Source organism: Dromiciops gliroides, chromosome 6 (genome assembly GCF_019393635.1).
Source record: "Dromiciops gliroides isolate mDroGli1 chromosome 6, mDroGli1.pri, whole genome shotgun sequence".
Classification (NCBI taxonomy): Eukaryota; Metazoa; Chordata; class Mammalia; order Microbiotheria; family Microbiotheriidae; genus Dromiciops; species Dromiciops gliroides.
Window position 1 is genome coordinate 214,751,855 of NC_057866.1, and position 5,176 is coordinate 214,757,030.

At 33.9% G+C, this 5,176-nt stretch overlaps 1 pseudogene; it reads right to left on the reverse strand.

Moving 5' to 3' along the window:
- Positions 1-3,878: 3,878 nt before the first annotated feature.
- On the reverse strand, positions 3,879-4,524 carry LOC122732215 (annotated as a pseudogene).
- Positions 4,525-5,176: the final 652 nt, after the last annotated feature.

Genomic DNA, 5,176 nt, shown 5'->3' on the forward strand with positions numbered 1-5,176 from the left:
CCTAATCTATTCCAATGATCCTCCCCTCTATTTACTAGCCAGTACCAAATAATTTTGATGACTGTCACTTTATAGTAAAGCTTCAGATTTGGTACATCTAACCCACCTTCCTGTGCATTTTTTTTATTAGTTCCCGTGATATTCTTGACCTGTTGTTTTTGCAGGTGAATTTTGTTATTATTTTTTCTAGATCTATGAAATATTTTTAGGTAGTCTGATTGCTATGGCACTGAATAAGTAAATTAATTTAGGTTGAATTATAATTTTTATTATAATAGCTTGGCATATCCATGAGTAATTAATATTCTTCCAATTATTTAGATCTCATTTGATTTGTGTGAAAAGTGTTTTATAATTGTCTTCATAGAGTTTCTGGATTAGTCTTGGCAAGTAGACTCCCAAGTATTTTATATTATCTACTGTTACTTTAAATGGAATTTCTCTTTCTATCTCTTTTTGTAGGACTTCATTGATCATGTACAGAAATGTTGATTATTTTTGTGCATTTATTTTATATCCTGCAACTTTGATAAAGTTGTTAATTGTTTCAAGTAATTTTTTATTTGATTCTCCTGGATTTTCTAAGTATACTATGATATCATCTGCAAAGAGTGATAGCTTTGTTTCCTCCTTGCCTATTCTAATTCTTTTGTTAAAGCTAACATTTCTAGTAAAACCTTAAATAATAGAGGTGATAATGGACATCCCTGTTTCACCCCTGATCTTAATGGGAAGGCTTCTTAGTTATCTCCATTATATATAATGCTTTCTGATGGTTTTAGGTAGAACCTGCTTATTATTCTAAGGAAAGTTCCACCTATTCCTAAATTTTCTCGTCTTTTTATTATGAATGGGTGCTGCATTTTGTCAAAAGCTTTCTCTGAATCTATTGAGATAATCATATGATTTTGGTTAGTTATTTTATTGATGTGTTTGATTATGTTGATAAGTTTTCCTAATGTTGAACCAGCCCTGCATTCCTGGTATAAATCCCCTCTGGTCATAGTGAATTATCCTGGTGATCACTTGCTGTAATCCCGTTGCAAATGCCTTATTTAAAAATTTTGCATCAGTATTCATTAGGGAAATTGGTTTATAATTTTCTTTCTCTGTTTTGGGTCTGCCTGGTTCTGGTATCAACACCATATTTGTTAGCTAGGTTATGAGAGAATACAGATAAAAACAAAACTTCAGATTAAGGAATTGTCAAAAAAATGTGTTTGTCTATTGTCAGAAACTATCAGTTCTTTCTCTGTAGGTGTATTGCCAATTTTTAAGTTCTTCAGAGTTATATTGGATCATTGCCTTGCTGAAAATAAACATGTGCTTCCCAGAAGATCATCTTACACTATTACTGTTATTTTGTGTATAGTACACTTCTCTCTGACTCAGTTCATGTGTGTCTTTCCAGGTTTTTCTGATAGCATCCTGTTCATCATAACTTTTATATAGTACCTTAAACTTGACAAAGAATTTTCTTCACAGTGGCCCAGCAGAGTAGGTACCATACATTTTGACACTGTAGTCAATTATCATAACTATTTTCCTCCATCCTATTCTCTCACAGCCTAACTAATATAGAGTTGTTTTCCATGATTACTGATGTATAGTTTATATTGAATACCTTGAGTTCTTGGGGTGGGTGTGTTGAGGGAGGGAGCAAGAGAAGTTGGTACACAAAGTTTTAAAAAAAAATTGATGTCAAAATTTGCTTTCACACGGAATTTGGGAAAAAAACATTCTAAAAAAAATCCCAAACCCACCAGATTAGTGTCATAAAAGGAATTTGGTACCACTCCTTCACCTACTTTTCCAAAAAATTAGTGTAATATTGGAATTAATTGTTCTTTATATGTATGGCAGAAATCAATTGTAGACCCATCTGGCCATGGAGATTTTTCTTAAGGAATTCATTAGTGGCTTGTTCAATTTCTTTTCTTCTGATATGGGCTTATTTAAGGATTTTATTTTGTCTTCAGGTAACCTGAGCAGTTTATGTTTTTGTAAATATTTATCCATTTCATTTAGATTGTCAAATTTATTGGCATACAGTTGGTCAAAATAGTTCCTAATTATTGCTTTAATTTCCATTTCCTTGGTGGTCAAATCATCCATTTCATTTTTGATACTGGTAATTTTGTTTTCTTCTTTCTTTTTTTTTAAAACAAATTAACCAATGGTTTATCTATTTTATTTTTTTTATAAAACCATTTCTTAGTTTTATTGATTAATTCTATATTTTTTGCTTTCAATTTTATTAATGTCTCCTTTAATTTTCAAGATTTATAATTTGGTATTTAATTGGGGATTTTTAATTTGTTTTTGTCTAACTTTTTTAGGTTTCATGCCCAATTCGTTGATCTCTACTTTTTCTTTTTATTGATGTAAGCATTTAGAAATATAAAATTTCCCCTAAGTACTGCTTTGGCTGCATCCCATAGATTTTGGTATGTTGTGTCATAATTGCCATTTTCTTGGATGAAGTTATGGATTCAATGATTTGTTGTTTGACAAATTCTTTAAATTTAATTTAAATTTAAATTCCTTAGAATGAAATTCTTTAGTTTTGAATTAATTTTCAGTCTGCCTTTCCAAGGCTCTTTATTAAATGTAATTTTTATTACATTATGATCTGAGAACGATGTTTTTTACTATTTCTGCCTGTCTACATTTGACTATGTGGTTTTTTTGCCCTAATAAATGGTCAATTTTTGAATATGTGACATGTTCTGCTGAGAAAAAGGTATATTCCTTTCCATCCCCATTCAATTTTCTCCAGACATCTATCATATCTAAATTTTCTAACATTCTATCTACCTCTTTAATTTCTTTTTTTTTAAATTTGTGGCTTGATTTATCTAATTCTGAGAGGAGAAGATTCAGATCCCCCACTAGTATAGTTTTGCTGTCTATTTCCTCTTGTAACTTGTTTAACTTCTCTAAGAATTTGGATGCTATGCCACTTGGCACATGCTTGTTTAGTTTTGATATTACTTCATTATCTTTAGTAACATTCAGCAAGACGTAGTTTCCTTCCTTATCTCTTTTTGTTGTTTTTTTTTTTGTTTGCTTTTTTGTTTTGTTTTTGCAGGGCAATGTGGGTCAAGTGACTTTCTCAAGGTCATATAGCTAGTGTGTGTCAAGTGTCTGATGCCGGATTTGAACTCAGGTCCTCCTGAATCCAAGGCCAGTGCTTTATCCACTGAGCTACCTAGCTGCCCCTCCTTATCTCTTTTAAGTAGATCTATTTTTGACTTTTCTTTGTCTAAGGATTGCTACCCCTGCTTTTTTGACATCAGCTGAAGCATAAAATGATCTGCTCCAACCTTTTACCTTTACTCTGTGTGTATCTCTCTGCTTCAAATGTTTTTCTTGTAAACAACATATTGTAGGATTCTGGTTTTTAATCCAATCTGCTAATCACTTCTGTTTATGGCAGAGTTCATCCCATTAACATTCACAGTTATTATTACTAACTGTCTATTTCCCTCCATTCTATTTACCCCCTTTGCACTTTCAGGAATTTGGCTACAATATTCCTTGGAGTTTTCCTTTTGGAGTTTCTTTCAGGATGTGATTTGTTGATTCCTTCAATGACAGTTTTATCCTCTGATTCTATAATATCAGGACAGTTCTCCTTGATAATTTCCTAGAATATGGTGTGTAGATTCTTTTTCTGATCATGGCTTTCAGGTAGTCCAATCATTATCAAACTGTCTCTCCTGGATCTATTTTCCAGGTCACTTGTTTTTTCTTTTTTTTTTTTTTTTTTGCATCCAACAAAAGCCACAACTTTATTGATAGAAACAGTACAAATTTCAAATCAAGTTGCATTTAATCCTCTCTGAAACACTGAAAAAAATGTCTTTGTCTCCAGTTTATTGCATCATTAATTCAATAATAGCAAATACAATATGATTACTGTTGTTCTTTAGGGCTAGGACAGCCTTTGCTCTGGATACATATGCTTGGGACATGACCAATTCTATGTCCTTAATTTCCGCACCTGTTTCTTCAAGCTCTTCTTCTTCACTTTCTTCTTCAGTTGGAGTTTGTGTATTGTCCTTTATGTTTGAAACAGCTTCACCCTGAACTTCTTTGAATTTTTCAGCAGCAGCTAGCTGTGCCTGCTGAGAGAGATCCTCAGTCTTGGCTTCCCCAAAGACTATGTAGGTATCTGAAGCTGGGCTCTTGTAGACATCTGGCTTTGTGATGACAAAGACAATATTCTTAGATTTCTGCATAGTGACTCTAGTAACCCCTGTTACTTGTTGAAGTCCCAGTTTGGACATAGCCTTTCATGCTTTCTTTTCACTTCGACTGTTTTGTTTAATGACTGGTTCCTTATTGGTCTCAGTGGCTGCTGCCAGCTGGGACTGTTGTGTGGTTGTCTGTAGAATCCTGTTCCTCAAGCTCTCATATTGATTCATAGCTGTCAGATTCTGTTCAAGACCCTGTCTCAGCCTGGGGCTGTGGCAACTCTTGCTCTGTGGCTGGGATGGTTTCTGTCACTTTTCCAGGCATTTTGTGAGAGGAATGTAGGTCTGAGATGGCTGCAGAAAGAGATGTGCTCAGTTGTCTTTTCAATGAGGTATTTCACATTTTCTTCTATTGTTTCCTTCTTTTGATTCTGTTTGACTGATTCCTGGTGTCTTATGGAGTCATTAGCTTCCATCTGTCCAATTTGAATTTTTAAGGCATTGTTTGCTTCAGTAAGCTTTTGCATTTCCTTTTCCATTTGGCCAAATTATTATTTTTTAAAGGAATGTGCTTCCTTTTCCATGCTATTGATTCTTTTTTCATAATTTTTTTTGGGGTTGCTTTCATTTCTCTCCCCATTTTTTTCTTTTACCTCTCTCAATTGATTTTGAAATCCTTTTTTAGCTCCTCCAACAAGGCTTTTTGGTCTTGAAGCCAAGTCATTTTCCCTCTTGAATCTTCACATGTAGATGATTTGGGAGTATTTTCCTCATCTGAGTTTCTCTTTTGTTCTTCCCTATCCACACAGAAGTTCTCAATGGTAAGAGTCCTCTTATTTTTCTTACTTGTATTGCAGCTTTTTCTTTTTTCAAAGTTAAGGTCTGCTCCTGGGCACCAGGGTGACTGTTTCAAGCTTCTTGTGCTGGGGTATAGGGACTGTGTCACTGGCTTTCTACTCTGAGGCCTCTATGGCTTG